This window comes from Equus caballus, chromosome 29, assembly GCF_041296265.1.
Source record: "Equus caballus isolate H_3958 breed thoroughbred chromosome 29, TB-T2T, whole genome shotgun sequence".
Classification (NCBI taxonomy): domain Eukaryota; kingdom Metazoa; phylum Chordata; class Mammalia; order Perissodactyla; family Equidae; genus Equus; species Equus caballus.
Genome location: NC_091712.1, coordinates 18,532,385 through 18,550,360, shown reverse-complemented (window position 1 = coordinate 18,550,360; position 17,976 = coordinate 18,532,385). Strand labels below are relative to the sequence as shown.

At 41.6% G+C, this 17,976-nt stretch overlaps 1 protein-coding gene across 27 annotated transcripts in view; it reads left to right on the top strand.

The window, feature by feature from the left end:
- The window catches only part of SVIL (supervillin), a 224,100-nt gene that overhangs the window by 60,510 nt on the left and 145,614 nt on the right, over positions 1 to 17,976 (top strand). For 21 of the 27 annotated variants that reach the window (XM_070255541.1, XM_070255536.1, XM_070255539.1 and 18 more), the window contains exon 3: positions 764 to 864. The gene's annotated coding sequence lies outside the window, so the exon portion shown is untranslated. Of the gene's footprint in view, positions 1 to 763; positions 865 to 17,130; positions 17,466 to 17,976 lie in introns of those variants that run through there. The other 6 variants (XM_070255522.1, XM_070255516.1, XM_070255503.1 and 3 more) reach the window with 3 other exon arrangements.

Sequence of the window (17,976 nt, the reverse complement as noted above, 5' to 3'; positions counted from 1 at the left end):
TACACGGAGTTAGGAAAATCACCCTGGGAGATGTATGTTTGCCATAGTCCTACTCTGCTGTACTTCCAGTATGGGTGGAGTTTTCCCTCTTTCCTCAGCCTTTGAAGAAAATAGATGGTGAAGATTTTCTCTTCCTGAAATTAATGGCGTAGACCAAGTTCTAGCCCGATCACTCACTCTGATGCCCTGGATGGGTTACTCTGGTCTCCTAACGTTTTTATCCCGTGTCTCTCTTTCTCTAAGGAATCAAGCCTTTGTCAGTTCCTTCTGGCTGTACCTATTCAACTTGATGAATTCCAACCCGTTCTCTTCTGTTTTCTCAAGTCTTTCTTTGTTACAAGGCTTCTTTCCTAAAGCTCCTTATTTGGATCTGATGTGAGTTTGTATTTAGAAAGTGCTCCTGTTTACTCAAGATAACTCTTGTCTTTAGACTAAATATCTTAAATTTCAGTCATCACAGAAAAATTAGAGCTTTGGAGAACCATTACATGGAAATTACTTTATTCACTGAGTATAAGATGAAGGAAAAAATTACATTCTTTTTATTGAGTATTTTTATAAGAGATTTAAAAGATATTCTAACCAATGCCCTTAATTTGTAGTCACTGATGTAAATGAATAGTTGAAAGGGGGAAAGCTCTTTAGCAGCAGAAAATTAATCACAACAGTGTATCCTGCTTTGCTCATATATGCAGTTGTCTTATATTGTTTACTGTTTTCTTTCTTAGATTTCAAAGTGGGAATTTCCTTTCTCCTTTTTCAGAGAGAGTTTGCGTAGATGACCTTAAAGACTCAGAGAGCTGAGAGATGAAGATTTTGAAGTCATTCTATATCTGAAGCCATGATTTAAATAACAGCATTACAGTAAGTATTTAGCAAAGAAATATAACTGTTTTGTGGTGAACATGTTGGCTTTGCCTGCATTCTGAGAATAGGTTAGAGTACGTTGTGAAGGGTGAACTTGTATAACTTACATTCAACAAACAAGAGCTCTGGGTAATTAAAGCCACTTCTGTGACCGGAGTTTTCTTTCTGAACTGAGCTGTGGCTCTGAGGAGCTCTCAGGGATTCTAAGATAGACTTTTCAGAGGAGAGCAGAGCCAGGCACAGAAAGGGAGTGAAGCAACCTTCCAGGAACTGTGCTATCTGAACTGCCTCTCTGGGGCAGTATTCCTCAAAGTGTGTTCCTTGGAACACAGCTCCCTAGACTATTAATGCAGTGGGGACAGGGGTGGGAAGATGGGTCTGTGCTCATGAGTTTGGAAAACATTGGCTTAAAGTTAAACATCTTCCTTACTGAAGGATCTCAAAAAACGAATGAGCCTTGTGAATCTCCACGGGCCTGTGTAGTCGGCAGTGCTTACAAGAGTCCTATGGAACTCTTTCCTTGTGGGGCATCTGGAGACTAGTGTTCCATTTGCTTGTTAAATATTTATTGAACACTACTCATGCATGGTGTCAGATGCAAAAAACTATAGCAATGAATGAGATTGGCAATGCTTGTGTATAGACAGCAAATAAGGTAAGAAGTAAATAAGAACAAGTATTGATTGGCATGATAGCAGACGTTTGAGAGAATGGTCTCTAATGGGAGCTGGGGGGCCTGGGTTTTAATCTCGAGTCTGCCACTTATAAACTGTATGACCTTGGGCAAGACACCTGACCTCTCTTTCGATTTCCACATCTGTAAAATGGTGATAATAGCATCTACCTAGTAAGCTTATTGTGAGGATTAAAATGGTGAATGCATGCTGGCAAATACTAAACCTTATACAAGTGTTATCAAACTTTGTACTTATAATAATAGTGGCTGAATGCTTTGAAGGTTGTATGATAGACAGACTGGGGAAAAGATAGTGGTGAATGGGGACTTTTGAATAGGATGGTCCAGGACTGCTCTGAAGTGGAGATCTGTAAAGATGAGAAATACTGAGCTATGGAGACAATATAGGGAGAGAATACAGAGGGAAGTACAAGTGTAAAAGGGTATGTCTTATGGAGAGAAAGCATTTGACAAATTCCAACACCTCTTTAAGATTAAAAAAAAAAAATAACTAAACGACAAGAACAAACTAGGAATCAAACAGATCTTCTTCAACCTGAAAAGAGCATCTATGAAAAACCCACAGCTAACATCATACTTAATCATGAAGGACTGAAAGCTTTCCCCCTAAGATTGGGAACAAGACAAGGATGTCCACTCTATCACTTCTATTCAGTATTGTTCTAGCCAGGACAGTTAGGAAAGAATGTGAAATAGTAGTTTTCTAGATCAGAAAGAAAGAAGTAAAACTATCTCGAGTTGCAGATGACATGATTGTGGCTTTGGAAAATCCTAAGGAATTCACTAAAGTGTTAGAACTAATAAATACATTCAGAAAGGTTGTAGGATATAAGATCAGTATACAAAAATCAGTTGTATTGGTATATACTTACAATAAACAATCTGAAATGAAATTAAGAAAATAATTCTTTTTACAGTAGCATGAAAAAGAATAAAATACTTAGGAATAAATTTAATCAAAGAAGTGTAAAACTGATCCAGTCAAAACTACAAGACATTGTTGAAATAATTTAAAGAAAATCTGAATAAATGGAAAAACATCCCATGTTCATGGATTAGAAGACTTACTATTGGTAAAATGGCAGTGCTTCCTAAAATGATCTATATATTCAGTGCAATCTCTATTAACACCTCAGATTGATTCTTTACAGAAATTGATAAGCTGACCATAAAATTCATATGGAAATTTAAGGGACCTAGAATAGCCAAAACAGCCTTGAAAAAGAGCAGAATTGGAAGACTCACCCTTCATGATTTCAAAACTTAATACAAAGCTACGATAATCAAGACAGTTTGATACTGGCATAAGGATAGACATATAGATTTTTGGAATAGAATTGATAGACTAGAAATAAACCCATACATTTATGGTAATTGATTTTTGACAAATGTGCCAAGACAATTCATTAGAAAATAGTCTCTTCAACAAATGGTCTGGGACAACTGGATATCAACATGAAAAGAATGAAATTGGACCTCTACCTCACACATATACAAAAGTTAACTCAAAATGGATAAAAGCCTAAATGTAAGAGCTAAAACTATAATACTCTTAGAAGACGACATGGGTGTTAATCTTCATGGTCTTGGGTTAACCAACGATTTTTTAAACATGTAACACCAAAAGCACAAGTGACAAAAGAAAAATAGATAAATTGGGCTTCAACAAAATTGAAAACTTTTGTGTATCAAAAGACACTATCAAGATATGGAGAGCCCACAGAATGGGAGAAAATGTTTGCATATCACATAATCTGATAAGGGACTTGTATCTAGCATATATAAAGAACTCTTACAACTCAATAATAAAAAGATAACCCAATGCAAAAATAGGCAAACATCTGAATAGACCTTTTTCCAAAGAAGATAGTCAAATGGCCAATATGCATTATGAGAAAATTCTTAACACTGGCCATCAGGGAAATGCAAATCAAAACCAGAATTCTAGATTCTACTTCGTCCCCACTATGAAAGACAGACAGTAACAAGTGTTACTGAGGATGTGAAGAAATTGGAACCCTCATACACTGTGGGAACGCAAAAGCTTTCTAATGCAGCTGCGTTGGAAAACAGTCTGGCAGTTCTTCACACAGTTAAACAGAGTTACCTTATGATCCAGCGTATCCACTCGTAGGTGTATACCAAGATAAATGAAAACATATGTCTATACAAAAACACAAATGTTCCCAGCAGTGTTATTCGTAACAGCCAAAGAACAGAAACAACCCAAATGTCTGTCAGCTGATGAATGGACAAATAAAATGTCGCACATCCATATGATGAGATGTCACTTAGCTGTAGAAGGGAATGCAGTACTGATGCATGCTACAACATGGATGAATCTTGAAAATATGCTAAGTGAAAAAAGCCAGACACAAAGACCACATATTGTGTGATTCCATTTATATGACATTTCCAGAACAGGCAAATCTATACAGACAGAAAGATTAATGGTTGCCTAGGACTGGAGTGTTTAGAGGGAAATCGAGAGTGACTCCTAATGAGTATGTGGTTTCTTTCTGGGGTGATGAAAATGTCTAAAATTGATTTGATAATGGTTGTACAGCTGTATGAATATACTGAAACCATTGAATTGTACACTCTAAACTGGTGGATTATATGGTATATGAATTATATATCAATAAAGCTGTTATATATATAAAAAAAGATATGTCTTGGAGGTATAACTGTCAGCACTTGGTGATAGATGGGATACAGGGAATGAGGGCAAGGGAAGAATTCAGAGTGATTGCTAGATTTTGGCCTTGGCAACTTCTGAGAAGGAGAGGAAAGGCTGCAGGAGGAGGTTTGGTGCTGTTTGTTGTGTTTGGTTTGGCTCTAATGGGGAGGGTCAGCTTTGAGAATCAAGAATTCTGCTGTGGGGGCCGGTCCTGTGGCCTAGTGGTTAAGTTCCCACGCTCTGCTTCCGCGCCCAGGGTTTCGTTGGTTTGGATCCTGGGCACAGACCTAGCACCGCTCATCAGGCCACGCTGAGGCAGTGTCCCACACAGCACAACCTGAGGCACTCACAGCTAGAATATACAACTACGTACTGGAGGACTTTGGGGAGAAGAAGAGGAAGGAAAGAAAAAAAAAGATTGGCAACAGATGTTAGCTCAGGTGCCAATCTCTAAAAAAAAAAGAGTTCTGTTGTGGTCATATCACGTTTGAGGGACCTGTTAAATATCCAAATAGAGATATTAGGTGGACAGTTGAATGAGTCTGGAACTAAGAACAGCAATCCTGACTGAAGATAAAATTCAGCTGACAGGTAAATCCATGGGAAAGGGTGAAAACAGAGAGAGAGGGAGAATGTGTGTGTGTGTGTGTGTGTGCGCGTGTGTGCGTGTGCGCGCATTAATAAGGCTCAGGATGAGGTGGAATAGAGGAGGAGAGCCAGAGAGAAACCTGAGGAGTGTCCAGCCACCGAGGAAGGAAAGGAGGAGAGTTCAGGCTCCCGGAGCTCAGGTGATTTCAGAAGGAGGGAGGGGACCACCGAGCTGATGCTACTGAGAAGTCCATCAGAGGAGGACAGAAGTGTCCGTTGGAATAGCCAAAAGGGATGTCATCACCTTGACAAGAGTAGTTCAGTAGTGGAGACTGAAGAACAGTGGATCAAAGAGGGAATGTAGAGTGCTAGAATGGACATAGTTAGGCAACTGAAGTTTTGCTGGAACCGCACTCTGATGAAAAATTGCTCTAGGATCCTTTCCTGCTCAGCTGAAACACCCGAGTGCTGGTGGGGTTTGAAGGCCATCTCTTCCCAGGAAGCCAGCTCTTATAGGTGTAAATCCTGCCTTTCGGAGCTGCCAACGTGTAGGTAGGGGTGGGGCAGGGCCTGGGGTCCGGAGAAAAGTCAGTCTTTGCTTTGTTCTCTGATGGTTTTGATCTTCTTTTGTTATTTTGCTTGGGAGAAAGCTGAAAGAAGGATGTTATTAATGTGCTCTTTTGAAGTTTTGGTAGCATTGTTTAAAAGAATCTTCATTTTTAGATGCAGTTCAGGTCTGTATGAAGCAAAGTCTTGGCTGTTGATACGTCACTGCTTTGCATCTCTTCAGACATCAGTGGAACCCAGTATTTGCACCGCTGAGACTATAGTGGGTTCTGAAGCGAGGTGGAGAGGAAAGCTATATTTTCAAAAGGTGCACATACGAATGCTTGGGGTAGATGCATTTCATAAACCTCAAAAGTATGGTGACCATGGATCTTACCATTTGCATCAGTACATTCTTTCCCCATGCTTCTTTATTAATTTAGATTGTGTAAACAACTTTTTAAGCTATTTTTCCTCCTAGTAAGAACCTAGTCTTTACCTTCTCTTGAGAAAATGGAATGGTACTTAGGCCATAAAACCCATTTGATGTCTTGGGCAAACATTGTGTTTTGGGAACATGACTACAGACTGCTCATTTTGGACAAGTCCAAGTGATGTTTTTTTTTTCCTTTACAAGATGTGTGTGAGTGTGTGTGTGTGTGTGTGTGTGTGTATGTATGCATGCACACTTTGGTGAGTCAGATTTTTAAAGTTATATCTAAGTGTTCTTAGCTCAAATTTCTGCTTTTTGTTATATGGAATAAAAATGGCCTGTCATAAAACAATATTTTTAAAACCTGGTATTTTCTAACTGCCTTGGCATGGAATTAGAAAACATCCTTGTTTTACAAGCCCTGGTTAAAGGCTCCATGGAAGGATTTTTCTTGTGTGTGTGGTTTTTAAAAAAACTTTTATGTGGTCGTTGTTTAGTTGTGTTTCCTTGTATTTGTAGGGGGCATGTATTGGGGATTTTGAGGGAAGAATTTTTCAGTAGTACTTTCATTAAAGCATTCTTATTCTGAAAGAAGCATCTTAATTTGTTCTAAAGAGCAGATCCACAGGGTTTTTTGGTTTATTATTAGGAGAAAATGATATTAGTAGTGTCCTCCTTGGTTAGAAGCTAGACCATCATCCACGAGGAAATCACCAGCTTAACAGAAACCCTGACTTTAGAATCCTGTTTTTTTTCCAGCTGTCCTCCGCCCTAGGTTTAGAGATTTTACGAACTTCTAGCAACTTCCAATCACAGGGAGAATTAGAGTGGTTATCTGGAGGAATCATTTGAACCTCAACCTGTCATTTGGCTACAGGCCCATGCTAAAGGGCACTTTTGATACCTTGATTTTAAAAGAGCTAGAGAAAGTGGTTGCGGCGGGAAAGGGTTGCGTTTGCTCACGTCCGCTCTTTGAGGGGAGGCTGCCGCACGCCCTCATCATGACCGGGGTCAGGCAAGGTCAGTTTACAGTGTCTTCTGATTGTTTTTGGAGAATTGGACTGTATTAAGCAGGTGCTACTGACAGCATTTCGGGTCAGGTTATGGAGAGTACTGATTCAATGTTTTCTGCTCAGGGTGGATCTGTGCAACTTACTTTGTTTCTCAAAAACATCTTGTTTGTCTTGGGATGCGGCCAGGCCTCTGATGTGGGTGGTGTGTGCTGTGTCACCAGCCTCAGCCCTCAGTGCCCGAACTTCACTTTCTCTGTCCGTTTGGATGAGTGTGTGAACCGGGACTAGCCTGTGGAGGAGGCAGGGGCAAGCGGCAATGTGACGTCCCGGAGCCCTTGGGCAGATTTCTTTGAGGTGTGGGCATCTGGGTGATGGGAAGAGAGAAGAACAGAAGAGGACAGGTAAGCGACTTTTGGATTTTCTGAAATAACTCCATTTGGCTGCGTTTAGAAACCTGGTTAGCATTTCATGTGCTGTCCTATGACCAAAAACCTACTACTAAAAACTTACTACTATCCAGCTCTCTAAATAGGAAAAACAAGCAATAAAAATCCAAAAGGAATCTCTTTCTTTATGTTCTTTTATTAAATCCAATGTACGATGTAGCCCTTATTTAAAATACAGTTTGCCACAGAATGGGAAACAGAAACCTTGGAAGAATATGAATACACCTTTGGACTTCTCTGTTCCCTGCCTGCTCTCACACACACACCTCTACCTATATTTGCATGAAAATGGGTAGCACACGTCTTGAAGGGCAAACAGAAGGTGCAACACAATCAAGTAAGAGGTTGAATATAAATTGGAACAAGTCAACTTTTCATTTCACTCTCTTTTGGATACTTTTACTAATTCTCTTTGCCGGGTTTAGGCTTTTCAAACATTCCTTGGCCCTGGGAGGGAGTTGTATAACCATAAAACTTGAGAATCCTGGCCATAGAATAAATGTTCCTTTAAAAACCCCAAGGACAGAAAATTGAACACAGCTGTGCAAAAGAAAAAGAAAAAAAACCCAGCGACGGTCGGGGCTGCCGGGGCCCTGACCGACTTTCCCAGTGCCCTGGGGCTGCGGTTTCTCCACGGGAGATGGGAGCTTCACCGTGCTTTTTGAAAGTTTCAGGAAAAGACCAAGACCATCCTTCAGAACTGTGTGTTTCTGTGATGTGGTTAAGGGAACATTCTGAGTGGAATTGTTATCCGTCACCCTGCTCGTTCTATGCATATTCTCTTCTTTCTCCTGGAGAGGATTTGGGTTTCTGGTCATTTTCTCAGACGCCATCATTCTGCAAACCTGACAGTTCCTACTTAGAAGGAAGTTTTAGAGCATCAGCAGTTTATACACCCGTCAAAAGGTAAACGGACAAGACTTTTGAGCCGCCAAATTCCAACTCCTTTGCCCTCTCAGTCACAGAATTTTCCCCAGAATAAAATGCTTTATAGTATGGTCCTGAGAACATGGCACGGTTGCTCCTGGCTTCTCCTCCCCTGGGATGGAAACGATGATGTTGTCTCTCTCATGTTTGGTTTGTAGCCCAGGAGGAGCCATCGCCATGGACCCTAACCTCTGTGCACCCTGGGATTAATCACTTTGCTCTTTGTCAGACTGTGTAATGATGATTCATACTTCTGCCTCTGCAAGATTAGATTACTGTAATTTTCATATCCCGGACTGCCCACTAGGGATTGGAATTAATACTTGTTGGTATAGAAAGCAGTATCGTGTTTCTAGGGAGAAAGAACTGAACTTGCCCACTTGGCCATCATCACAAAACACTTAGGGAGGGCCTGACTCTGGAAAGTAATCCTGCCTTCAGGGTTCCCCGTGTCAATTAGCTTTGGGCCTCTGCATGCACTTGGGCCAGGTGCAGTGGATTTGCATAAGTGATGCCATGCCTAGAAGATCAGAATGCACAGAGGGTTTTGCAAGGGGGTCCTACACTGAAATCAGGCGCTGCTTAATGAGGAACATCTGCCCCAAAGAGGTGTTTGGGAAGGAGGTAAACTGACTCAGGCTTGTGGAATGGTCCACCCAAAGGCAGCAGGGATTATGATCACAGATTGTGGAGAGTGGGGAGCCATGAGAGGTAAAGTAGCCTTGGAAAAAACTCTGTTTTGGCACTCCCTGTAAAATATGCATTATTCATTCTATTCCTTCAACAAATACTTATTGAACACTACACTTACTATATCCTAGGCGCTCTTGTTAGGCCCTGGAGATTAATAGCAGTCTACAAAACAGAGACTTCTGTGCTCATGGAACTCACGATCTCAGGGCCCAGGGCACTGGGGCAGGAATGTGGGCTGAAGAAAGCCACAGCAAGGAGTTAGCAGTTCCGGAAGAACTCCTCAGTGAGTGTCATTGTTGGGAGAGATTTGCCTATGTATTTCTTCTCTTCCCTCTGACACCATGTGCGACTTCCTTCCTTCCCACCAGTAAGGTTACCAGACCGGTTTAGTGGATCTTCTGGAAAGAATTCTTCATACATGCTAATAAGTAGTCCACTCTGGTCTAAGGAGTCCAGCGATGACTTCAGAGTCTTGGAAGGGATTGTCTGCCATAGACTGCATCTCTGTTAGAGGGAAGCTGAGGGGTGGTCTAGTGTTTTTATCGTTTACTTCCAACTGTCTACTAATTCTCACTCCAGAAGGCCTGGCATTAACATACTTTCTCTCTCTCTGGATCCCCTTCCATTCTTTATTCCATCTTTTCTTTCACTTAACTCTCTCCAGTTTTCTTTGGTGAATATGAGATGATGCTTTGTCTCAATTACAGAATCTGTTTTTTAGAACTGGATGGGACCATAGGAGTCTTAACCTAGACCAGTGATTTTTGGTTGCTGGACTGAAACTAAGTTTTCACCTGATGCAGTAAAATGAGAAACATAAGAAAATGAAGTAAAGGTTTCATAAAGCTAAACTTCATCAATTGATTCCTATGTCTTCCCATTATTTTCTTTTCTTGAACTTTTCAGTTTTTAGTGTCTTCTACCTACCCAGAAATTACTCATCCTCCTGAACTCAGCCCCTGACCCTTCACTATGCTGCCACCGCAGTTGACTCCGCCCCCTTCCCCATCCTCCCCCACCCTGGTTTTCAGATGCTGCCCTCCTCAATTTGGTAGACCCTGCCGCCAAAGCAAGAGTCGCTGCCTAAACCTTGGCGGTAGGAAGTCCCCACTTGTGTTGCCAGGGAGTTGCATTTTAGGATCCCCGATTGGAGCCACAGATACATTTCAAGCTACATCCCATAGTGGTTCAGTTTTATAGAATTATTGGTACTGTGGTTCCACTTTATTACAGGTTTATCAGGCGTTTGTGGGTTGGCCCAAGTGTGCAGTCATCACTTATAACTGTATCTGGAGGAAAATGAGAATGAACTTTGCAATAGAACCCTTACTGAGCTGAATATTCTGTGCTTCAAACCAAGGGCCTGTGGGAATTTCTTGGTCGTGGAGGTTGGGAGAGGATGGTTGCAGAGAAAGCTGCCCGGGCCCTTGCTGTTCCCATGTATCTCTGAGGTCTGGACGTTGCTGCTGGTTCTCCTTTGTAACACGGTGTGGATGTTCACCTCTCACAGCGCTCCTTAAGAAGCACCATAGGTACTAAGTGTTTTTCATTCAGGGGTAAGAATTATCCATTCCCTCTTGGTGTTTGGAATCAGCAAAGGAAACCGCTGATGGTGCTGTGCTTTGCGATGTCAGCAACAGCATGGAAAGGAAAGAGCTTCTGGGGTCTTCTCTGGAATAGGAGATCCTCACTCTACTAGCTGTATCGCTTTAGGCTCATTTTCCCACTTGAGAAGCAACCTCTGTAGTTCTGCCATGCAATGAATTAACAGAAATCCCATACTTTTAGATATATAGTGGCCTAAATGGAGCATGTCACACTTTGTACATCTCTGATTACTCTCAAGACTCTGAGCCTGGTGTCCAGGAATGTGATGTTGGTCCAGCCGTGTGAGAGGCTGTGTCCCTGGAGCCAGGACTCATAAAACACAGTCCAGGCTCCCCCCTGGCACACTCACATTTCATTTTGATCACGAGGCCAGCAGTTCTGTTCATGCTGAGCGTTGCTCCACACCCATTGCTCTTGAAGCAGCAGCCTGGGAGAGAAGAGTTGGCTTGCTCATCTGTTGTTCAAGCCAGTGACCTACACACGACCTTTGAGCTCAAAAGATTGTCATCCAAAGCCAGTGAAGTTCTCCATGAGCTTTCAGAGAGACAGACAGAGAGAGACTCATTGATTGATTGATTGATTGAGATTCTCTGGGAGAGGGAAAGATGTTGGTTGAAAAATATTATTAAGCAAAAATCATATTCCCCCCCTTTTTTAATGTACCCCCAAATAAAATTGTCCATGGTGCGGAAGGCCACCAGCTCAAACTCATAGTGATGTGTCAGTATAGATGTTCGAGACTAAGGCACATTCCTGTCTTCACTCATAGATGTCAAAATTCCAGGCTTATTGAAAAAAGGGGAAAAAACTGAAATGGTTCCAAGTCTAGTCCTGTTAGAGCAGAAATTAAGGCAGAATACAGATTCTGATTGCCTAGTCTCTTCATCCCCTGGAAATGAGCAGCTTAAAGAAAGACTTCTAACGATGGCTCAAGTTCATTGCCGTTTAGAAAGCGGACCTTTCAGAAGGCAGAGCAGTGAGACAGAGCTCCGTTGTCTTGCTTTCCCTGTGCTGACAGTTCTGGCCGCTGCGCTGACATCATCGTTACTTCAGAAATAGGTGCTTTATGGAGGGAAAAATGGAAAGTGAGGCTCTTGCCCAAAAGCACTTGAGCCGGCGATATCTATTTTATGTTTTTGCCTATAAACCAAGGAGCCAGCTTGTCACTCCAACTTCAGAGGAGTAGTAAGCCTTGATTAGTCAAACCTGAGAAAAAAAAGGAGAATGTTGTTGCTGAATTAAAATGAGAAAAAGAGATCTAACTGCAAGCTATTTTGATTCTGGTTTTCAGTCTTCATATCGTAAACATTTATTGCACTTGTCAAGTGGCAGACATTGCTAGGTTCTGGCAATACAGAGATAGGATGGAGTCTTTGCCTTCTGGAAGCTAACATCTAGAGGTTGGAAACCATAGACCGTGTTATGGAAGGGTTCGTAGGTTCAAAGTCAACCGAGCCCTGAAGGATGATTAGGAGTTTCCTAAGCGAGAAGGAAGGAAAGGCATTCTGAGGAGAGAGAACAGCCCGGACACAGCCGATGAGGGTCGGTGTAGTTTCTCATGGTCACCTACTGGGGGTAGAGGTGGTAGATACGGCTGGTGAGGTAGGGAGCGGCCAGAGCCCAGAGGCTAAGTAAGGAGCTTGGGATTTACCCAACAGGCCAGCCATTCTCCACCACATTATCACCATGTGATATCCGTGATATCCACATGTGTCACGCACCTCCTGGGTGTGTCCAAATGTGACGTTTGTAGTAAAGCAAGACATCAAAATGCCTTGTAATTATCACACAACTGTTAGCAGTACATCTATAAAAGCCACAGAGCTTGGTCTATATGAGATAATCTCTGGGTTAAATGCAATTTCCAAAGTATTTATTTGTAACTCGATCCCTTTTTCCTCCTCCTGATGAATATCTAAATGCAAGAGGGTGAAAGTGACTCTTTTACAGGGACGTTCTTACATTTACTCTTCAAGAACATTCAATTTAAAAAGCTTGTCACATGAGCTTCTGTCAATGAGAAGTAACCGGCTGCCCATGGGAGGCAGCCCCTGCCAGGGCCCCGCTTGGGACCTGCTGCTGGAAGGAGTGGGGAGGTCTCGGCTGGGAGCAATGCAGCCAGGTTGGGACTGTTTAAAAGGCATTCTGGGGGCCGGCTCCATGGCTGCGGCGGCCCGGGTTCGGATCCTGGGCGCGGACATGACACCGCTCGTCAGGCCACGTTGAGGCGGCGTCCCATGTCCCACAACTAGAAGGATCTGCAACTAAGATATACAACTATGTACCGGGGGTTGTGGGAAATAAAGCAGAAAAAAAAAAAAAAAAGATTGGCAACAGTTGTTAGCCCAGGTGCCAATCTTTAAAAAAAAAAGGCATTCTGGAAGCTGTGGGGAGGATGGGTGTGGGGAGGTGTCCATGGGGGAGGGAAGAACAGGTTGGAGACTCTTGCTGTAGTCCTGGCAGGAGGCAATGAGGGCATCAACGGGGAAGTGGAGTAGAGAGGAGGGCGGAGGTTCAGGCAGCAAGACTCGGTGAGTGCTGAGACGTAGGAGATGAGCTCCGGTGAGGAGGGGCCGAGGGGCTGTGGTCCATCAGGAAGACAGGAGTGGTGTCGTGGGAGAGGATGAGTGCAGCGCTGTTTGTCTGGAGTTCCGTGTTCCTGTGAGAGGTCCTGGTATTCTGAACTCTGGGAACTCACCAACATCCTGAATTCTGCTGCAGGTGTGGTGGAGCTCACTCTGGGGGAGGTGGCACGCGGAGATGGCCAAGGTCTGCATCCTGGAAAACAGACATTCGAGGGAGAGGGAAGGAAGGAGGAGCAGGGAAGCAACTGAGGAGAGGGTGGGAGAGGGTGGTCAGCAAGGCCTGGGGAGAGCCAAAGAAAGTAGTGTCACATTTTTAAGAAGATGATGTTCCAGAAAGGTGGGAGTATCAGAAGGTGTCTGACACTGTAGAAAGGCCAAGTCCAGATGAGGCTCTGGGAGAGGCCGTGGTTGGGGGGAGCAGTTCCTGGGGTACGAAGGGAGCTGGAATCAAATTGCAGAACTGATAGGGGAGCAAATGAGGACTGGGGGAGAGGAGATGGTGGTTGTGGCAGATTGGTGGTGAGGAAGAGAGAAATAAGGAGGGCCAGTGCTTGGACGGGGCATTGAGCTGAAGGGACGTTGGGGGATGGGAGATAGAGGCAAGAGCAATTCTTAGGCTTGTTGTGCTGCTGTCCCTCAGGGAACCCAAAAGAAGCGTGCCCTCGTCTGTGCATTCCATGGCATTCCCCAGAGCTAGTCTCTTCTAGAATAAAGTCCAGTGCAGGTTAGTTTGGCCCTCAAGGAGCGCAGGTCAGGCTGTTTGGATCTAGGTTTTATGCTGTGGCATCTGAGAGGATAAAGGGCACTGGAGCATCCTCAGTCTGCCCTTTCTACTGAAAGGCTGAAATTTTGTCCTTTATTTTCAAGAATGAAACCTTCAAGACTATAGGAGTCTGGAGTTCAAAAACTTGTTTTCTATGGTATTTTTAGTAGCATTAAAATGTGAGATGACCCAGTCTCCTTCTTTAAAGAGTTGTTTTCTTGCTATTTCTCAAGTGTAGGTCAGATTTTGAAAATAAACCATCTTGGCCGGTGGATGGAGCTTCTGAAAATTATGTGGAGGTCTCCTGTTTGACTAGTGGATAGGTCCTAGGTATTGGATATGTTCTTTTTAAGTATCCGTACAACCTGCCAAATAAACATATTTAATTGGAAAGCAATGCTTTGTATCAAATATTTTACTTTGGATTAATGACTTCCATTCTTGTAGGGAAAAGGAAACATTTCCAATTTGAATTTCTTAAGATGGCATTGAGGACAGATAGTAAATCTATAGATTTATTTAAAGTATGATACAGTTAAGTAGACGACTTGTAAATGAGTTGCATTTGGCAGTTTCATTTGAAGTAGGTTTTTAAAAAAAATGTCTAATTCAACTTTGAATTTTGGGATAACTGTAGATTCAAATGCAGTTGTAAGAAATATCACAGAGAGATCCTGTGTACCTTTTACCCAGTTTCCCCCAACAGTAGCATCTTGCAGATCTATGAAACAATATCACAATGAGCATATTGGCATCAGTACAGTCAGTAGCCCAGTAGAAGGGTTCCGTACCAAGGACCCCTCATGTTGCCCTTTATGTCACTTCGCCCCAGTACTAAGTTCTGACAACCACTGATCTGTTGTCCATTTCTGAAGTGTTGTCATTTGAGGAATGTTACGTAAGTGGAATCATACAGCATCTAAGTTTTGGAGATTGACTTTCTTTCATTCAGCAGAATTCCCTGGATTTTCATCCAGGTAGTTGCATGTGTCAAGAGTTTGCTCCATTTTATTGCCTAGGAGTGTTCCACAGTCTGGATGTACAGCAGTTTATTTAACCATCCATCCATTGAAGGCCATCTGGGTTGTTTCCAGGTTTCGGCTATTACAAGTGAAGCTACTATGAACATTTGTATTCAGGTTTTTGTATGAAAATAAGTTTTCAGTTCTCTGGAATAATGTTCAGGAGTGCACTTGCTGGGTCATATGGTAGTTTGGGTTGGCGTGTTTTGTTTTCTGAGAAACTCTGTTTCCCAGAGTAGCTGAGCTGTTTTACATTCCCACCAGCAATGTATAAGTGATCCAGTTTCTCTTTGCCAGCATTTGGTGTTGTCACTATTTCTTATTTGTGCCATTCTGAGAGATGTGTGGGGATATCTCATTGTTTTAATTTACATTTTTCTACTGGCTAATGATGTTGAACCTCTTTCGGGGGCTTATTTGCCATCTCTGTATCTTTGGTGAAGTGTCTCTGCGGTCTTGTACCCATTTTCTAATTGGCCTGTTTGGTTTTTTGCTTTTGAACTTTGAGAGTTTCTCATATATTCTAGATATTTGTCCTTTTTCAGATATTAATTTGAAATATTTTCTCCCACTCTGTAGCATTTCTTTTCATCCTCTTAACAAGCTCTATTGCAGAGCAAAAATGTTACATTTTGATGATTCTTGTTTATCATTTTTTCCATTTATGGATTGTGCTTTTGGTGTTAAGTCTAAGAACTCTTGCCTAGGTCCTAAAGATTGTCTCTTATTTTTTTTCCTAAAAGTTTTAGAGTTTTATGTTTTACGTTTAACTTTGTGATGCATTTTGGGTTAATTTTTGTGTAAGGAGTAAGCATTAGGTCAAGGTTCATCTTTTCTTTTTGCCTATGGATATCCAATTGCTCCAGCATCATTTGGAAAGGCACTTTTTATCAAAAACCAGTTGGGTATATTTGTGTGGGTCTTTTTCTGGGTTCTCTGTTCCAGTACTGTAGTTTTATAGTAGACCTTAATATGGGATACATTGATTACTTTCACTTTATTCTTCTTTTTCAAGACTGTTTAGCTATTCTAGGCCTGTGCTTCTGCATATAAATTTTAGAGTAAGCTTGTCTATATCTACCAGCAGTCTTTGCTGGGATACTGATAGCAATTGCATTAAATCTGTAGATTGTTCTGGGGAGAATTGACATCTTTGCTATGTTAACTCTTCCAACCCATGAACACAGTATATGTCTATTTATTTATTTAGATCTTTGGGTTGTCTTTTATCAGCATTTTGTAACTTTTAGCCTACAAATCCTGTATATATTAAGTTTATATCTAAATATTCTATTTTCTTTGTTATGATTGTAAATGGTGTTGTTTTAAATTTTGGTTTCCACATGTTCCTTGTTGTTATGAAATAGATGTAATAGAAATATGAATGTAGTTTCTCTTAGAAACAATATCATAAATAGATATGGTTCCTAGATTAACCCACCAAAGCAGGATTAAAACTCATGATAAAGCTGATACAATGAACAGTTACTCAAAAGCATAGTAGACTACCGTGTTGTTTCAATACTAGTGTTAAATAATAGCAAATTAGAAATAATTATCAAATATCTTGGAAATGCATGAGTCTAGTATAAGTCTGGTTCTTATTTTAATTTTAATTCGTAATAGATGATTTCCTTAATGGATATATCATGAAATCTGCTCTCATGCATATCAAGTCTGATTACTGTCATTTTTTGGAAACAAAGTGTGTGTGACAAGAGTTTCCTGAGTTTGGCAGACGGCAAAAGTACTTAGGAAAGTGTTTAAACGGATTGTGCAGGTAGAATTAACTGGGATTTGAACAAAGACAAAAAGAGGAAGCTGAGAAGAATTATTCTGTTGCACCCAGTGCGTTCATCTAGGCCAGTTTGGTTGCTACAGGAGAGCAGTGAGCAATAACTTAGAGGATCCAAAAGTTTGATGTTTGTTTTGTAGGAATGAATCTTTTTTTAGGGAAAAAAAAACTGCATTGTTGCAACAACAGTGATTGATTTTCTTCTCTTCTCTTTTCTTAAAAGACCCAGAGAGTCAACTGTTTTACATCAGTTTTTTACTTTTACCCTGCTCTGCTCCAGGAGGAGTTTAAAGCAGCTTATATAAATATATAAAACAAAATTAAAAATGGATGAAAAGCAAAATTGGTCAAAGGGAAAATAAGATGAAGGCCATGGCGGAGACTAGGAAGCAGACGTCATGCTGTGGCGTTTTGTTTGCTTGTCATCTTGAAGTGGGTAAAAAATTTGGCTTGGACAAATTGTTTTTAGTCCTTGCAGAAAATAGTCATGAAGCTGGTGTCGTTCCGCTGTCCAGGGTATCTGCCATCTTTTCATCTGGCCACAGGACTGTCTGTTCGGGGGGTGGCATTGTCCTGCAGGGTTAATTAGTAACAGGAATCGAGATCCTGCCTCGGAGGCCTCGGCTGGCTGCCCGATGCAGCTGGTGGTCTGTGCACTGATACCCACAGGCACACCGCCCAGGGCCTCACCACCAAGCTCCTTCTCCAGCCCCAGAGTTCTGGCTTTGTGGTGTGTATTGAAGTTAGAATGAACAGTGAAGACATTCTGTTATTCTTCTTAACAGCAAGGACACCAACAATTGTAAGTATTTTTGTAAGCAGAGTGGTAGTGTTTAGTTTTAATATCTAAAAAATCGAAATAACCTTTTAAGAAGGAATTGTGCTTCAAAATTCCTTTTCTTCGTTAGTTAAGGTTCCTCTGGTTTTTAAGCGACTTGAGCCACCAGAGATCCATCTGAAGGTAGGTCTTGCCAGTTCAGATCATTGTCTTTGGTTTTCAGACAAAATGTTGGTGGTATTTTAGACGAAGTACCTACAACGCAATTCTTTCTTCTGATGTCTCATTTTCTACAATTACTGGGAGTGAGAAGAAATCCACAGGTGTCTACACGGTTTGTAAACTTGTAAATCGACATCTGCCATTCTAGCATGCTGTTTAATATACGTGTGTATATATATGTATATATTTACCTTTTGAATGTTCAGTATTGGAGCTTTATCAACGCTTACGTGTTCTTTTTTAACCCCAAATCTAGAGTTAGAGAAATGTTTGCGCACTCAATTCTGTACTGTTATAGCGCATTCAGTAGACT